The sequence below is a fragment of the Mobula birostris genome, chromosome 13, assembly GCF_030028105.1.
Source record: "Mobula birostris isolate sMobBir1 chromosome 13, sMobBir1.hap1, whole genome shotgun sequence".
NCBI lineage: Eukaryota > Metazoa > Chordata > Chondrichthyes > Myliobatiformes > Myliobatidae > Mobula > Mobula birostris.
Genome location: NC_092382.1, coordinates 21,221,249 through 21,240,306, shown reverse-complemented (window position 1 = coordinate 21,240,306; position 19,058 = coordinate 21,221,249). Strand labels below are relative to the sequence as shown.

Here is a 19,058-nt window from a genome sequence, read left to right as displayed (position 1 = left end):
GAAAAACTCCAATAGATTAGTCAAGCATGATTTGCCCTTGGTAAATCCATGCTGGCTCGGCCCAATCCTATCACTGCTATCAAGATATGCCGCTATTTCATCTTTAATAATGGACTCTAGCATCTTCCCCACTACTGATGTTAGGCTAACAGGGCGATAGTTCCCTGTTTTTCCCTCCCTCCTTTCTTAAAAAGTGAGATAATATTAGCCATTCGCCAATCCTCAGGAACCGATCGTGAATCTAAGGAACATTGGAAAATGATCAACAATGCATCCGCAATTTCCATTGCCACCTCTTTTAGTACCCTAGGATGCAGACCATCTGGACCAGGAGATTTGTTAGCCTTCAGTCCCATCAGTCTACTCATCTCCCTTTCCTTCCTAATGTCGATCTGTTTCAGTTCCTCTGTTACCCTATGTCCTTGGCCCATCCATACATCTGGGAGATTGCTTGTGTCTTCCCTAGTGAAGACAGATCCAAAGTACTTATTAAATTCGTCTGCCATTTCTCTGCTTCCCATAACAATTTCTCCCAATTCATTCTTCAAGGGCCCAACATTGTTCTTAACTATCTTCCTTCTCTTCACATACCTAGAAAAACTTTTGTTATCCTCCTTTATATTCCTAGCTAGCTTGCGTTCATACCTCATTTTTTCTCCCCGTATTGCTTTTTTAGTTAAGTTCTGTTGCTCCTTAAATATTTCCCAAATCATCCGTCTTCCCACTCACTTTAGCTCTGTTATACTTCTTTTTCGATGTTATGCTATCTCTGACTTCCTTTGTCAACCACTGTGGCCACTTTCCCCCCTTTGAATACTTCCTTCTCCGGGGGATGAACTGATTTTGCACCTTGTGCATTATTCCCAAGAATACCTGCCATTGCTGTTCCACTGTCTTTTCTGCTAGGATATCCGACCAGTCAACTTTGGCCAGCCGCTCCCTCATGGCTCCATAGTCTCCTTTGTTCAACTGCAATACTAACACTTCTGATCTGCCCTTATCCCTCTCAACTTGCAGATAAAAACTTATCATATTATGGTCACTACCTCTTAATGGTTCCTTTACTTCAAGATCACTTATCAAATCCTGTTCATTGCACAACACTAAATCCAGAATAGCCTTATTCCTGGTCGGCTCTCGTACAAGCTGCTCCAAAATGCATCCCGTAGGCACTCTACAAACTCCCCATTCTGGTGTCCAGTACCAACCTGATTTTCCCAGATCCGTAAAGCCGCGCCATTTTACAGACAATATGGTAGCAATACAAGAAATATTGCCGAGACAAATGGGCTTATTAAAACACCATAACACTGCCCAGTACCGTCTCTGTTCTTACCTGGTGCTGGTCTCCTGAGTCTGTTTTCAGTGAAACCGAGCAACTGAATTTTCTGTCCCTAACAGTAAGTGAACACACCCTGAGCAAAGTTCAGTTGATAACACGCTCATGAACCTGAACTTCACCATATTCAGCTCGTAACGTCACACTCTGTTCCACAACGTTTGTGTTAAACCACACAAAGTCTCATTTTGCTTGAATGTCCCCCTAACATGTGGGTCGAGCCAGAATTTGTACTTCAGTACACGATGGCAATGGTTACCTTTCTCTCCAAACTTTCTCCCCAGAGTGGAATAATATCTCGCATCCGGGTTCGGTTTAGCTGGTGCAGTCTGATTCACTGTTCACCTTGGGATCAGTTTATTGTCAGACTATAAACCACAGGAACAGGTGAGGGCAGAAGTCCGTATGGTTTTATTGCACATCGAAGCAGAAGGAAGGGCGCTTTGAACTCTGTTGAAAAGTTATGCATTTGGGATATGTTTTTCCATTGAACGCTGCTCACTTCTTTTGTCCAGATCTAACTGTGTACCAGCTGCCTGGAGATGCCATGATCTTAGGTTCAGCCCTTTGAGAAAGTCATTTTCAACAGACCCTCTCCTAATTTACGGCTCTCCCGGCTCTCTCGTCTCTCTCGCTCTCCCGTCTCACGCTCACTCCCTCTCCTCGTCTCTCTCTCTCTCTCTCTCTCTCTCTCTCTCTCTCTCTCTCCATCAGTCCCTCGCTCTTCTGCTCTCTTTCCACAGTTCTACAGTTCGACCCGTCTCTGCCCAGTCTTTCCCTCTCTTTCTCTCAGTCTCTCTCAGCCCATTTTCCCTCTCTTCTTCAACACTCTCTCCTCCCATGTTCTCTCCCCTAGTCTCTCTGTGTCAGTCATTTACCCTCCCCTATTATCTCGCCCCCAACTGTTCCTCCCTCTTATTCCCATCATCCCTCTCCCGTCGTCTCATCTCTCTCCCATCTTACTCTTTCCCAGTCTCTCTTTTCCCACATTACCGTCCCTCACACCCCTCGCCTCTCCCCATCTCCGTGTGACTCTCTCCTCCATTCCCCCAATCCCTCTCTCTCTCTCTTGCTCTCTCTATTTCTCTCTCACTCCCCACTCTCTTTCCTCACAATCCTTCCCAGACTCTTTCCCCTGTCATCTCCCTCGCACTTTCCCGTCTCTCTCCCTTGCTCATCTCCCTCATCTCTCTCGTTTCTATCCCAGTCTCTCACGCCGTCTGTCTCTGTACCGCGTCTCTCTACCCAACCGTAACCCATCCGCTCTCTCTCCTCTGTCACCCTGTTCCCAGCGGCTCTGTCTGCCCCGTCACCCTCTCCCCGTCTCTCACTCCACATTTATTTCTCAGCAATGTCAATCACATTTACCGCCATTCTCCACCAGTTTTTTTCTCAACCCCACCTGCCTAACTGACTGCCATCTCTCACCCGCTCACGCTTCTCTCTATCCCGGTCACTCTCTCTCGCTCCCCAGGCGCTCTCTCTCTCTCTCCCCTCTCTCTCCCCACTCACCTTCTATGTCTCTCTCTCCTTTGGGTCAGCCAGCTCTGAATGCCTGTAAACTCCAATCTCCAAACACCAGAATAAGCCTTTCCGACAATTGTGTCTCTGTCACCATCGCACATTGAAAGTGATGGGGTGATATCCCCGAATGAACACGGGCAGAGAGTCATTGTCGGTCTGTGAAGGGGCGGTGGGTGGGGGTGGATTGTAGACAAAAAGGGGGAGAAGGAAAGTGAGAGTTTTATAAAGTGGGAGTGAGGGGAGTTGGAGAGGGAGGTGAGGAAGGCAGTGGGAGTGTTAGGGTGAGAGGCGAAAGAGAAGAGTAAGAGGAAACAGAGGGGTGAGGAAGAGAAAATGGAGTAGTGAGACTGAGAAAGCAGGGTGTGCTGAGGAGTGAGAGGATGGTGAGGGGTAGGGAGGAAGCGGGAATCGGACACGGTGAGCTCACGTAGTGAGACTGAGAAAGGAGAGTGTGCTGAGGAGTGAGAGGATGGTGAGGGGTGGGGGGAAGCGGGTGCGGAGACGGTGAGCTCACGTACTGAGACTGAGAAAGGAGGGTGTGCTGAGGAGTGAGAGGATGGTGAGGGTGGGGAGGAAGCGAGAAGCGGACACGGTGAGCTCACGTAGTGAGACTGAGAAAGGAGGGTGTGCTGAGGAGTGAGAGGATGGTGAGGGTGGGGGGAGGGAGCGGGAATCGGACACGGTGAGCTCACGTAGTGAGACTGAGAAAGGAGAGTGTGCTGAGGAGTGAGAGGATGATGAGGGGTGGGGTGGAAGCGGGAATCGGACACGGTGAGCTCACGTAGTGAGACTGAGAAAGGAGGGTGTGCTGAGGAGTGAGGGGATGGTGAGGGTGGGGAGGGCAGCGGACACGGTGAGCTTACGTAGTGAGAATGAGAAAGGAGGGTGTGCTGAGGAGTGAGGGGATGGTGAGGGGTGGGGGGAAGCGGGAATCGGACACGGTGAACTCACGTAGTCAGACTGAGAAAGTGAGATGATCTGAGGAATGAGGGGATGGTGAGGGGTAGGGGGGAAGCGGGAATCGGACACGGTGAGCTCACGTAGTGAGACTGAGAAAGGAGGGTGTGCTGAGGAGTGAGAGGATGGTGAGGGGTGTGGGGAAGCGGGAAGCGGACACGGTGAGCTCACGTAGTGAGACTGAGAAAGGAGGGTGTGCTGAGGAGTGAGGGGATGGTGAGGGGTGGGTGCGGGGAAGCGGGAAGCGGACACGGTGCTCACCGCGTGAAGAAGATGTTGTGAGAGCTGCACACACTCAGACTGGGTGTCGGGCCAGTTCATTCCCTCTGTCCCGCTTACAATAAACCTTCTCGGGATTCACTGTATCAACGGAAACAGGTTTCAATAGTCGATTGGATATGTTCTATTCTGGTAAGAAGCTCACACCACTAAGTCCTCAAGACCCGAAACATTCTTGTAAAATCTCTATGAACTCTTTCAGTCTTATTGATAGCTTTCCTTCAGACCATAACTGCGCACAATACTCCCCTAACTCGGCCTCACAAACGTCTTATTCAACTCCAACATAACATCTCATCTCCGATACTCAATACCTTGATTTAGGAAGGTCAATGTACAAAATAATTCTCTTAACGACACCGTCGACCTGTGATGCCGCTTTCGAGAGATTACGGATCTCTATTCCCGGATCCCTCTGTTCTACCGCACTCATCGGTGACCGAACATTCAACGTGTATGTCCTCCCAAACTCTGACAGCTCGCAGATACCTGCATGAAATTCCATCCGCAGATTTTCAACCTATTTTACCGGCTGCTCCAAAGACTCTAAGCGACTTTAACAGATTGTGGGGAAGTCTGATAAGTTTAGAACACATGCCAATGACATTAGGTCGGTGATAAGTCTGAAGGAACGAGCCGTTCCAGAGTTTTCAGTCCATGGATCCCGATAGGTAAAACACCAAAGTATGTGCGCTGTATTTCCCCGCGTTTCTTTGCCCGGACCAGGGTGAGAACAGAAGGGCTTCCTGGATGCAAACGATTCCCGGGACCACTAAACGATGAATCCCCAGCCCAACATTTCCATCCACACTGGAATGTATGCTTCCTTTAATTACACGAAACACGGTGCATAAGAACAGAGACATGATATTGCTGCACATTGTTCTGCTCAATACATTGTGGAATCATTGGAGTTTCATGGAACAAAATGCCAGACACGGTTCCACTGTATCTCGGTATTTGTGAAAGGAATAGTCCTAAACCAGAACGAACCCGATAAACTGGATCGGTGTGTGTCCGCTGTAGCGAGACACCCTGAGGCTGAGAGGATCGCGATAATCGGCAGACAATAACCAGTTTGCAATACATCCCACGCAAGGTGGCGTCAGCAGCCAGGCACCATCGATGGTTCTGAAGTGTAACGAACACAGAGAAAATCGGATCGTTTTGATCCTCACCAGGTGAGTTGCTACAAATCAGAAACCAATTGTGTGAGCGCCCAGCGGAGGCAGAGAGTTTGATCTGGGTGAACATTTGGATAGAAGGGGCATAAAATTATCGCTGAGGGGTGACATTCACAAGGTGCATAATATCATCAGGGTCACAGATATGTGTCAATATGGTTGTTGTAACGCGTCTAGTGTGATAGTGTAGTGGGTAGTGTTTGTGGCTCTCACTTTCGGCGAGGAGAAAAGGAGAGCTGAACGTGTAATTCTCTCCCTGCCAGTCTATAGCCTTTCCAACAGGGAGCCTCATATAGTGCCTACTCGCTGGCGACACAGGGAAACTGAACTACTTTCGGACTCAGGCTGAACTACAAAGGGCAGGGAGGACGTCTGGCTCCCGCACACGTGGCTCGCAGGCCCGCCGGTGTGTGGACGCGCCCTGGTGCTCGTGAACAGATCCCCAGCTATGGGTAAATAGCCCCACGGCCTTCTGGGCAGCCTCGAGAGAGACGAACGCTATGGGAGTAAACAGAGACAGCAAATCCGGAATGGAGCCCCTTAGCCGTCTGAACGTTACCTAACGCCCTTCCGGCAACATCCCCTCACACTTATCTGGGTTAAACTCCATCTGCCACTTCTCAGCCCAGTTTTGCATAATATCGATGACCGACTGACAGGCCTCCACACTGTCCACAACACCCCCAACCTTCGTGCATCAGCACATTTACTAACAGATCCCTCCACTTCCTCATCCAGGTTATTTATAAAAATCACGAAGAGTAGGGGTCCCAGAACAGAACCCCGAGGCACACCACTAGTCACCGACCTCCATGACCCGTCTACAACCTCTGTTTCGCTTCTGTGGGCAAGCTAATTCTGATCCACAAAACAATGTCCCCTTGGATCGCATATCTCCTTACTTTGTCAATAAGCCTTGCATGGAGTACCTTATCAAATGCCTTAATAAAATCCATATACACTACATCTACTGCTCTACCTTCATCAATGTATTTAGTCACATCTTCAAAAAATTCAATCAGGCTTGTAAGGCACGACCTGCCTTTCACAAAGCCATGCTGTCTATTCCTAATCATATTATGCCTCTCCAAATGTTCATAAAGCCTGCCTCTCAGGATCTTTTCCATCAACTTACCAACCGCTGAAGTAAGCCTCACTGGTCTATAATTTCCTGGGCGATCTCTACTCCATTTTATGAATGAGGGAACAATACCTGCCAACCTTCAATCCTCTGGAACCTCTCCCGTCACCATTGATGATGCCATGGGGACGATATGATCCCGAAATTAAAGGGTTTGCGCGTGAGAGGCGTTTGATAAATGTGGGTGCATATTATTGACAACTATAGAATATTGAAAGACGGTGACAGTGTGGATGTGGTGGGAATAATTCACGTGGTGAAGGGAGTCGAGGACCAGATGGCACTGACTCAGAATTGAAGGGTGCCCCTTTAGAAGAAAGATGAGGATAAAATTCTGCCATCAGAGTGGTGAATCTGGGGAACTCATTACTATGGACGGCTGTAAAGGTGGAGCAACTGGGATTTTATAAAACAAACGTTGATAGGTTTCTGATCAGTCAGGGTGTCAAAGGTCACAGGCAGAACAGGTAATGGGGGTTGAGGAGAATAATAAATCAACACAATCAGCAGCACAGGATCAATTCCGCCCCCCAACGTTTCAGCAAAACGCATCAGCGCCCACCAGCCACCAAATGAGCAATGGCAAAGTCCCCAGACAGAGATGTGCTCAGTGGTGGGAGCATGTACCGGACATGTACTGGGCCGAATCCATCACATCCTGTAGGAACTTACGTTCAATGATATTAATGTTTCCACACCAAGCCATGATGCTGCCAGTCACTACACTCTGCATCACGCATCTGTAGAAAAATGTCAAAGTTCTAGGTGTCATGCCGATCTCCGCAAGCTCCTAGGAAACCGGAGGCGCTGCCGTGCTTTCTTCGCAATTGCACTTGTGATGGGTACAGGACAAATCCACTGAAATAGTAACACCCGGGAATTTGAAGTTGCTGTCCCTCTCTGATCCTCCGATGAGGACTGGCCCATGGACCTCTGGGGTCTCCTTCCATCGTCTTGCTCGCATTGAGTGAGACGTTTAAGGGCTGGGTGGAAGTTGGAGGCAAAGTTGGTGAGAATGTCGAGCTCAGCGTGAGTGCATGAAGCGGCAGAATACATTCGTCGATGTAGCGGTGGAAGCGTTGGGGTGCATTACCGCGGAAAGGTTGGTACATGGATTGTTTTACTTAGCCAACGAAAAGGGAGACATATCCGAGACCTATGCCAGTGTCCATGGCTATACACTGAATCTGGAGTAAGTGGGAGGAACTGAAGGAGAAACTGTTGCTGTGAGGACCGGTTCTGTCAGACGGAGGATGGTGATGATGGAGGGGAACTGGCTGGTTCTTTCCTTGAGAAATGTGGAAAGTTTTAGGGCCCTTTTAATAGGGGCACTGGACGTCCATAGAGAAAATGAGACGGTCAGGGCCAGGGAATTGAAAGTTAGTGAGTAGATCGAGAGCACGGGAAGGTTTGGGAATGCCGGTGGGAAGGGACTGAAGAATGGGGCATAGGATGGACTGGAGCGATGAGAACACAGGATCAGTGGGGCAGGAGCAGGCAGAGACAATGAGCCTACCCAGACATGCAGACTTGTGAATCGAGTAGGAGGTAGAAGAGAGCAGTTCAGGGCAATGGAACCACGGGTTTTCCACAGGGAATGGAGGTACTCCAGAGTTGGTGATGTCAGTGATAATGTCGGAGACAGTTCTCTGATAGTCCGGAGTCGGGATTATTCAAGGTGTAGGCATGAGGATGTGTCTGAGAGGTACCACCGTGTCTCAGCAAGGTGGAGGTCAGTCCGCCACTCTACAACAGCAGCACCCTGTCTGCGGGATTGTTGGTAAGGTTTGGACTGGTGCTGAGAGATTGGAGGTGCAGTGTATTCAGAGGGGGTAAAGTTCAAGGAGAAGTGAGTATTCCTGATGTTGAGGCGGTTGATGTCTAGTTGGCAATTAGTGATGAAGATATCCCAGAGCAGGGAGAGAACCAGGAAGAGGAGGGGGGTTGGAGACAGGAGAATGTACCGTCAGCGCTGGGCGATGAATTCTTGCCGATAAGGCGGGCTCGGAGACGGAGGTAAATGTGAAATAAACTTCACCTTCCCAGCAGCAGCTCCTCCTGAGCGTCTGAGAAGCTCCAACCAATTGTTTATGAAAGTGTCTGCAGAAATACACACGGAATAGACGCATAATATTATATGTTGCATACAACGAATACGAGGCGTTACGTTTTCCCCGAGGGTGTAGTACTCCCATTAATCCCCACGCGGAATTGAGACAACCATGCTGCAGAGAGTGAGAGACAGAATGGAACCGAATCCGCCAGTTTGTCAAAACGACCGCGGCAGGACTCGAACCTGCAATCTTCTGATGACTTCTAATCAAACACCGAAGTCAGACGCCTTATCCATTAGGCCACACGGCCGTATTCTGTGAGAATGGGGAACATGCTGAATGCTGCAAGGAGTTTCCCCGTGTAGAATGATTTCCTCGCCGAGCTAAAAGTACTCGCATGCAGTGATTTCATTCCAGGTGAACATTCGATCACTGTTGTCAATATCTCTCCATTCATTCCTGCTCTGGGCTGTTCAATATTCTGTTTCTATCACACAGAAAGGAATTCTCAAAGGCACATCCCACTGTCTCTTGCAGCGGCGTTTTATTCTGGGATTAGAATAAGAGAAAATGGTCCACCACATTCAATACATTATTGATAGAGTGAACTCGATCTCTTTTTAGGTATTTCAGCCATTGGTTTGGTATTCCAGAGCCGGGCCGCCATGTGTTTGTGCCGGGTAAGCGTTCGGGTGTTCGGATCTGCGGCTGCGCAGAGCGTGTCATCGTGTCTGTAATGTGGTAACTATCGGGTTATTGCATTTGCCCAATACACGGAAAGTCGTCATTCTCGAACCAAATGGCAAATTCCGATAATATCTGTTTACTTGAAATCGAGCAACATGCTATCAAAGCTATTGAAATCTTATTTAATTCAACATAAATTTATCTCATTTTACAACTCAAAACATTCACAGTTTCTCCGAGTTACAGAGCACGGAATCGATACTTATGCCATGCGTCCATAGCGTCTAAAGTGCATAAAATAACTAATTCCATGTTTCCTGTGGTTGGCACAAATCTCTCTAAACTGTCTTTATCCACCTCCATGAATTCTGGTAAGCACGGCGAGCAAAGTAAATCGGCATAGAATCTGAACACACATGTGTGGACCTTAAGCAGAAGTTTTAAATGCTGTGAAAAAATTCAGAACTTCGGAACACAACAGAGGAAAGAGCAGACGAGGTGGCCGAGAGGTGAAGGCGATGGACTGCTAATCCATTGTGCTCTGCACGCGTGGGTTCGAATCCCATCCTCGTCGCGACATGTGAAACGGGGGACCACCTTTGAAACTGTCACTTTAAAACATCCAAGCCTCCAAATTTTGTCACAGGGACGCCAGACAATTCGTTACGTGAGTCATGAAAAGCAATATTCATCATTAATTTATCACTAAATTTGGCCTCAATACGACAAAATACAGGAACAAAATTAGGCTATTCGGCTGACCGATCTCCGCCATTCGATCACGGCTGACGCCTCACCTTCAGTTTTGTGAACAGTCTAAAGTTTTGAGTCCCTCATCTTTAGAAATATGTGCTAGCATTGGAGAGAGTCTAGAGGACGTTCACAAGGATAATTGATGGCTCTGGGACTCCACTAGCTGGAATTCAGAAGGATGAGAAGGGGATCTCATTGAAACTATTTGAACGTTGAAAGGACTAGCCGGAGTAGATGTGTAAAGGGTGATTACCATGGTGGGAGAGTCTAGAATGAGAGAGCACAGAGTCAGGATAGAAGTGCGCCCTTTCAAAAAAGATTTTGGCCAAACGGTGGTAAATTTGTGGAATTTATTGCCACATCCAGTTGTGGAGGCCATGTCGTTGGGCGCATTTAAGGCAGAGATTGGTAGGTTTTTGATTGGAGATAGCACCAAAGTTACGGGGAGAGGGCTGGGAACTGGAGTTCATGAGGAGAAGATAAAAGGATCAGCCGTGATTGAATGGCGAAGCAGACTGGATGGGCCAGACGGCCTAATTTTGCTCCTATGTCTTATGGCCTCATGGTCATACACATCATTCCTCTCAACTCCATTCCCCTGCCTTCTCCTCGTCGCATTCGACACCCTTACTACCTGTCCACCTCCTCAAACGCCGCTATAAATATACCCAGTTACTTGCCTTTCAAGCTGTCCGTGGCAATAAATTCCACAAATTCATAACTTTCTGTCTACAGGAATTGCTTCTCATCCTTTTCTAAAGGGACGTCATTATCTGAGGTTGTGCCCGCTGGCCCGCGACTCTAGCACTACATGAAAATCCCCTCCATGGTCTGACCGCAGACCTCTATCGAACACCACCCAGCCCATATCTCACCCGTCAGACCCTGAAGCCGTTCTCATACCACCCCACCATCACTGAAGCTGCATCTCCGCTCCCGCACTGGCTTGAGCAGCAACACAAGACCAGGGTACCTAATCTTGATTCTGTGGGCCCATAACTGCACATCAGCCGCTCCCGCAGCCCCCATCTGACCCCTCACGCTCAGCAGACGCCCATTGCTCAACGACTACAGAACCCCACCACCCACCGGGAACATCGACACGAACAGCAACCCAGGCACACCCCGACCCTCACTCATCTAACTGACTGCACACCGCCCCCTCGGGTCCGATATCTGTGGATCCACACACTCACTCCCCACACTCACACATCTAACTGACCGCACACCGCTCCCTCGGGTCCGATATCTGTGGATCCACACACTCACTCATCTAACTGACCGCACACCGCCCCCTCGTGTCCGACATCTGTGAATCCACACACTCACTCATCTAACTGACCGCACACCGCCCCCTCGGGTCCGACATCTGTGAATCCACACACTCACTCATCACACTCACTCATCTAACTGACCGTACACCGCTCCCTCGTGTCCGATATCTGTGAATCCACACACTCACTCCCCACGCTCACTCATCTAACTGACCGCACACCGCTCCCTCGTGTCCGACATCTGTGAATCCACACACTCACTCCCCACTCTCACTCATCTAACTGGCCGCACACCGCTCCCTCGGGTCCGATATCTGTGAATCCCCGGGAGGATGCCTTTCGGCATTTTGACCCGGTGCTGCTTCGCGCGTCATTCTGCAGTTTCCCGTGGGCAGTGAAAGTCTACGTTGATTGTATCAGTACAAGCCAGGTTTAACAAAGCGATAAGGGGGAGAATCCTCTGATTCCGAACGGGGAAAGGGAGGAAAGAGGGAGGGCCATTCTTTGGGAAATCAGTTTCGCTGGCCACCACAGAAATAACCCAGTGAACGCTCTAGAAAGAGGTCACTCGCCCTATCTAATATAAGGTTCAGACTTTGTATATCACTGTTAGGGCTGCACTTTGAGTGTTGTGAGCAGATCTGCGCTCCTTCGCTTAGAAAGGGTATGCCGAAACTACAGAGGGCCCAAGCCTGGTTTACGAAAACGATTCCAGGTATTAATGGCTCGTCATATGAAGAGGGTTTGTTGGCTCTGGCCCGGTGCTCACCGGAATTCAGAAACATGGGCTGTGACGTCATTGGAACATACCGAACGGTGAAAGGTCTTGACAGAATGGATGTGGGGTGGATACTTTCTAAGAATGGATGTGGGGTGGATAATTTCTATGACGAGAGAGGCTAGGAACAGACGACGCTGCCCCAGGGTAGAGGGGGGTCTTTGTAGAACGGCGAACAGAATTAATTTCGTTAGCCAGAGAGTGGTGAATCTCTGTAGTTCTTTGCCACGGGCACCTGTGGAGACCAAGTCTTTATGTATATTTAAGAGGGAAAGTGACAGACTTTTCATTGTGCTGTTTAGGGAGAGAGAAAGCGGGACACTGGGGCTGAAAGGAAAATTGGATCAGCCATGATAAAATGGTGGAGCAGACTCGATGGGCGACCTGGATTAATTCTGCTCCTGCTCCTGATGGCCTTATGGTCTTACCTTCTTTGTGCTCAGTATTATTGGAGCCGTCTCGTTAACTTTGAGATCGATATCTACACATAAATTGCCCGTCATCTGTGTATGCAGTTACCTTTGAAGACTCCTGGTGAACTCATTTCCATCACAGGATCAGACAGCGTCATCCAATGCACAAACACTTCTTGTTTGTAAACCACAGCGTATGTAGCCCAGCTGGTATCCCGGTAAATCTTCTCTTCACCCACTTTCACGTTTCCACCGTTTTCCTAAACACAACATCTCAAGTGTGGTCTAACCTGTGCGTTATAGATCTGCAAACATTTTCTCACCACGTTTGAGCTCGGTTCCCGACAAATGAAGGCCAGCACGCCTTCCTAATACAGCTCCCAACTTGTTCACAGTTCAGAGTACATTTATCATCAAAGTGTGTACACAGTACAGAGCCTGATCCGAGATTGCTCGTCGATGTAGGTCTGTGCGTGTTATAGCGTGCCTCAGTAATATTACCAAGTTTTTCAGGGAGGTTAGCAGGAAAGCTGATGAAGGCTTTTGCCCGGTTAACTTCAGCAAAAACTTTGTCAATATCCGGCATGAGAGGTTGGTCCGGTGTGTTCAGTCATTTGGCACTGTGGATGAAGTAGTAAATTGGATTCAACATTGGTTTACAGCAGGGTTTCCCTTCCTGGTGTCAACGGACACCTCGGTTAATAGTCGGGCTCCATGGCATAAACCATTTGGAAACCCTTGTCTTACAGGCAGAATCCAGGGATTCTGGTAGATGGTGGTCTCTCTAACTGGAGGCTTGTAGTTACTGGTGTAAAGCAGGTGTTGCTCTGGGTCCACTGTTGTTTGTCATACATATCAACTATCTGAGTGATAATCTGATAAATTGAATCTGCAGATTTGCGAATGATACCAATATTGGATGAGAAGTTGACAGCAGGAGTTGCTAATGGTCTTGAATACAGGTAAGCATGTGGTGTATCGCTTTGGGAGGGCAAACCGTGGCAGGACTTACACTGTAAAAGACAGGGCAGTCTGTACTGCGGTATAACAGGGGGACCTTGTAAGACCGGTTCATAATTCCTAGAAAGCGGCTTCACAGGCAGATCGGGTCGGAAGGAGAACTATTGGTGCATTGGCTTTCAGACATCAGAGTGATGTGTACAGGAGTTGCGATGCTCTGTAGAGGTTGTATAAGATGTGGTAATGCCTGATAGGGAGCATTGTATGTGTTCTGGTCGCCTACTTGCATGAGCGATACCAATTATTTTGACAGAGTGCAGAGAGAAATTGCGAGGATGATGTTGGGACTTGAGGGCCGCTGTTAGAGGAAAAGATCGAGTAGGTTAGGAGTAGGTTTCGGTTCCCCCAAGCGTTGGAGTCAGCGGGAACTTTTGTAAAGAGATGTACAAATTTGTGAAGGGCAGAGATAGGGCAAATACAAACAGGCGTTTTACACTGAGGTTCGACTAGAGTAGACGAGAGCTCATAAGTTACGGGTGAAAAGTGAAATATTTCAGGGCAATATGCGGTGGAACATCTTCTCAAGGCAATGAGACTGTGGAACGAGCTTCCAACGGAAATGGTGGATGCGGGACCGATTTCAACATTAAAGAGCAATGGGAGAGTTATGGACGGCGTGGTCCGGATGCAATGCCCATGGGACTAGGGAGAGTGTAAGTTCGGCACTGCCGGATGAGCAGAAGGGCCTGTTTCAGTGCCGTACTGCTCTATGATTCTCTGCTCTGTGACTCTGTTACCAAATGCAACTGCGGGATGATCTCCAGCGGGGGGAAATGTACCTCCATCAGCCTGGATGTGGCGTGGCATCAATATGGGACCACTTCCCATTCCTCTCATAGTCTGTTGTAGGCAGAAATATATACCGCGCTTTGTGTGCAAATCTAGCCAGTGAGTTAAGCAATAAGTTGCCAAAACAACATAGTATATTCTAAAAATCAATTTGGAATTAACTTCTGAAGTTGGCAGCACTTGATTTGGCCTTGAGTAAGCTCAGAAACCCCTGTGAATGAATCTATAAGCTACAGGCATGATGCTGGCGGAACTTTTAATATCAGGCAGCATCTGCGGACGAATATGGACAGTTGTTTTTTTTTTTGCGGTCGAGACAACTTATGTTGACCCTTCAAAGAATCCAGATCCTCGACATAATTAACCATTTTATTCTCAAGCGCACACAAAAATCTTCGAGAATTAGTGCGAGAACCCCTGATATACCATTAATCCCCTTTCCCTGACACGCAGATATTTGCGCAGCTGTAATTTTAAGCCACTGCACAGCCGAAACCTCAGTTATTGATGCTGGTTTCAGAATGCTGCGTTCTTTCGAATTCGTCTCTCTTTGGACCAACTCTCTTTTCCCAGTGTCCGTAATTGACGAAGAATTCGTGTTGTAATCTGATGTTTCATGAAATGTCAAACAACCCAGGTCCCCTACTTCTGTATGTTTCTCTATCTAAACCCGAGAACAGCGAGTTTCAGGAATAGCTCGCTTTATATATCCTGATGTTTCGCTGTGCGCGTGTAGTGATGTTCCACAGCGCAGTTCATCTCTGTTCAGCAGCTTCATACGCACTTTTTCTCTGAGTCAATTTCTTTCTGAAATCCAACTTCGAAAATCCTCTGGTGAGTCTGTAATATTGTTACTAGTACTTATTTGCATTTAAACTGCTGTTGATACAATGCTTTCTATTTTTCTCTGTCTCTGGGACAGCAGCCGATAATGTCTGTAATGCTGGGGTCATTGGTTTGCATTTCGCTCTGCATATTTCCCAACATCTATGTTTGCTACTGACTCGGTAAAAGTGCAAACAGTGAGGGTTTGCGCCAGAAAAAAAAAACGATGTTTATGTATCATCTCCAGAAATAAATCACCGGAGCAGAGTAAGTGAATGACATTAAAGGTGCGCCATCACAGAGAAATAACAAGGCAGAGAATCCACTCGCAATGTTCCAGTGGAATCAGCCCTGATGAGGTGGACTCAACAACAGGATTACAGACTACTGTCGCCACCAGCGATGCTCAGATAATGTCCTGTCATTGCCGGAGTAGTTTGACAACATCGTACTTGGTGTTGCAATCCCAGCATCGGCCGTCTCTTGAGGCTTTAAGACTGGTGTTGCGTCCAGTTCAATGAAATAAGGCGTGTTATTTCCCCATTGGCATTACGGTTCGTTAAAGTAGAGAAATAATTGCTAATTAGCAGTAATTAGCACCAGTCCATGTACGAGTTGTTTTCATCATTTTGTAACCGATTATTTTATAAAAGAATGTCATTCTGTGCTTCAGCTACATTTAGGACGGAAACATTCAGACGCGGTGGACTCTGAACAACGTGTGATCGGTGAAGAGTTTTACCTAGTAGGCGCAAAAGAAATCTGCTATTTGGGCTTTGATATAACCGTTTAAGTTTATTTACTGGCTATTTACAACTTTTATAACATTTAGAAATTGGGAACATTCGGAACAGAACTGTAAATACTAACAGTCTGGATTAACAATGCTTGATGAGAGGACTATTTGTTACACAGTGATTAGAATTGTCGGTATCCCAGGTAAGCACCTTTCTGTTACTTATACGGAAGCAGAGACCTCACGCGTCTCTAGGGTACGTCCACACTACGCCGGATAATTTTGAAAACGAAACTTTTTCTCTTCGTTTTGACCTTCTCTCCATACTGAAACGGCATTTTCATCCCCCGAAAACGGAGATTTTCAGCAACGATCTCCAGAGTGAATAAATCTGAAAACGCCTAATACCCGTTGTAGTGTGTACGGGGTAAATGGGGAGATTTAAAAACGCTGTAATGACAACACCACAACAGCAATACTTTTTCTGCTTCTGCTTGGTGCTGCGCAAGCACTGCCGGACGGCTGTTATAACGGGCAGTCGGTGTGAACGGCGTGAGAGTTAATTTGTAAAGTGAACTTTTTTGACTATTGAAAAACGCTGTCATGACGCGCCGGAACAGATCGCCGCAGCGCGGCATTTCGTTGTTTTCTTGAACTCAACCACCTATCAATTTCAGAACAGACGGTAACGAGACTGAAGCCAGAAGGGTTAGAAATGTACTCACCAAATACCTTACTTACGTAAGTAACCCATAGCTTACTGAATAAATAAGTATATTCACTTTGCCCTGTTTTCTGACCTTGCTTGTATGAAGGTGCTTCACCTACTTATGCAAGTACTTCTCCGACAATAGATGTGTAACAGCCTAATGTGACATTGTATGGAAATAAAAGATAACACCGATGCAGACGTTTTATATATTTAACAAGGTGCTTTATTAATGCAACAGAGTTAGTCAGTTTTTCAATGCTCGTCGTCAGCCGGGTCATACTGTCCGTGAACTCCCTGTCGGTTGCCTCCATACGCTCCAGTATTTGTTTTTTTTTTAGTTTTAAGTCCTCTTGCGCGAGAGCCAAGAGCAAGTCCTTTTAAGTTTTTCGACTCTAACTGGACAAACGCGCACCAAGTACACCGTTTTCTCTTCACTTGTTTTCTGTGTGTCCTGCGCATGCCCAGTGGGAGGAGATTCGCCCAAATATCCGTCTAATGTGGACGGAGATATTTTGAAAAACGCGTAGTGTGGACGCCTGTCATTTTTTACTCGAAAGCGGCGTTTTCAAAATTATCCGGTGTAGTGTGGACGTAGTCTCAGCTACTGCTGATGTTGTTTTAATCGCTGTTTATTAAACATCCCTAAAATGCTGTCTCGTACCTCTCCGTCTCCTGCCCTGTTGATATGTTAACCTGGGTCATGCAGACTTGTCACTGGAACTGCCTGTAGTCTTCTCATTTGTGACGTGAGGCTTCTAACTGTACAGACACAACACACACAATCCATGTCGATCAAAACCTCCTGTCATCAGCGAATCTCATTCCTTCCATCCTGTCTCGTGAGCAGTCGATTAACGCTTAAACTCACAGTAAATAGCTTTGATTTCAACTTGTGAAATTCTGTTCCCTTTTCCTGTTCGGGTTCACGGGCAGTGAGCATCACAGGCAATTCTGATGTTATTAGCACCTCTCTAATTTCCCCGATCAGAGGATTAACGTAACAATCCACAGGATTCTTGTCTCTACAGTCACATAAGAACCAGATAAAGGCCAATATTCTCCTTCCCTAAAGGACATTTGTGAAACAAATACGGCTTTACAACAACTTGGTAGTGTCGTGTGCTTCGTCACCGAGGCCAGTTTGTTGGGGAAGGGTGAAAGAGACTCGGCTAAAGACAGGAATTCAAATCGGGCGGTAGGGTTCCATTTCACCGTAAACGATGCGCCACCACAGCTGTGATCCGGAAACTCCTGTCGCTCCACAAACACACACGCAACTTCCAGCGGCTGAGCGCCCAATTGCAAATTTGCCAATTTCCACCAAAAAATTCTCTTCCCTCTTTCTGGAAGGTAAACTCAACTTTTCCCCTTCTACTTTTCCCTCCCAGCACTGTTCAATTAAAGGACGTTCCATTTTCTGTTCTTTGACAATTCCCAAGTTTTTTCAGTCACCAAATTCTTATCTATGTTTCTTGGTGTCAGCTCTGTTCCCCCTAAGATGCGCGTGCACGCAGCTGCGCCATAACTGAAATGGGTCACTCGGTAAATATATTTTTATAATCTTTGTTAATATCATTATTAGATACTGTGAAATTAACTGTATTACTGAATATAATCCATAAATGTGCTAAATACTGAACATACCGCATTTACATTGGAAAGTTTTAGAGCTTCAGCGTATTTGCATTGTCATTGTTTCAAGCTACAACACTGTCAAAAATGGTAACAATAGAGACAGAAACCACCAACGCCGTTCAGTCAAAACAGTCTACTTTGGCACACTCGCTGTCAGATGTGACTGCCTAACAACGTTACTCGTGTTGTGTGTTATGTCTTGTCATTGTTCGACATGCATATTACAGATTTTTTTAAAAAAACTCACATTTAAAGTGCCGTGTAAAAATGTTCTGCTCAGAGCAATGGTTTGTCCCCGAAGCAGTAAAAAAAATAAAGGGAACTTTGCTGGGGTGCAGGTTCTTGGTTTCAGAATCTGACCTTGCAATCGAATAGTAACTAAGACTTCGGAAAGAAGCTTAGGAGCGCACTTTAATTACACCACCTCTCTGCTTGGAGATGCCGCGCTTGGAGTTCTGTGAACAGTTTTGGTCGCCCTGTTATCGGAAAGGCAGGAGTGCGCTGAAAGGAGAGCAGACAGTATTTACAAAGAAGCTGCAGAGACTCTCGGGCCTGAGTTACAGGGAGAGGTTCGGCCGAGTGGCATTTTATTCCTTAAGGCAGGTGATTGGCCGATGGGTTAATAGAGGTGCATAAAACCACGATAATGTATAGAGCCAGTCATTCGTCTCCGTGGGGTTGGGTAATCGTGAGCAAAAGTGGGTATATTTAAAATCAGAGGACAGAAATGTAGTTGGATTTCGAGCCACGTTTTCCTACACAGAAGTTGCTCTGTGTATTGAAGAGCCTGACAAAGGAAATGGGCGATGCAGAGTCATTAACAATATTTAAAATACAGTTGGATATTTTGACAAATGTGAAAGCCTTAGAGAGAGGTGTTCCAAACGCGATCAAACGGGACCGGCTCAGATGGCCATGTCGGTCGGCAAGGAGATATTGAGCCGAAGGGCGCGTTTCT

General features: G+C 47.1%; 1 protein-coding gene and 2 non-coding genes across 4 annotated transcripts in view; 2 read left to right on the top strand and 1 right to left on the bottom strand.

Moving 5' to 3' along the window:
• Positions 1-19,058, top strand: part of LOC140208517 (NACHT, LRR and PYD domains-containing protein 3-like) — a 467,255-nt gene that overhangs the window by 419,588 nt on the left and 28,609 nt on the right. The gene's annotated exons all lie outside the window — the stretch shown is intronic.
• Positions 8,700-8,788, bottom strand: trnar-ucg (transfer RNA arginine (anticodon UCG)). Its single transcript is given in 2 exon segments — positions 8,700-8,735; positions 8,752-8,788. It is a non-coding gene; the product is annotated as a tRNA-Arg (tRNA).
• On the top strand, positions 9,658-9,739 carry trnas-gcu (transfer RNA serine (anticodon GCU)). The gene has a single exon. It is a non-coding gene; the product is annotated as a tRNA-Ser (tRNA).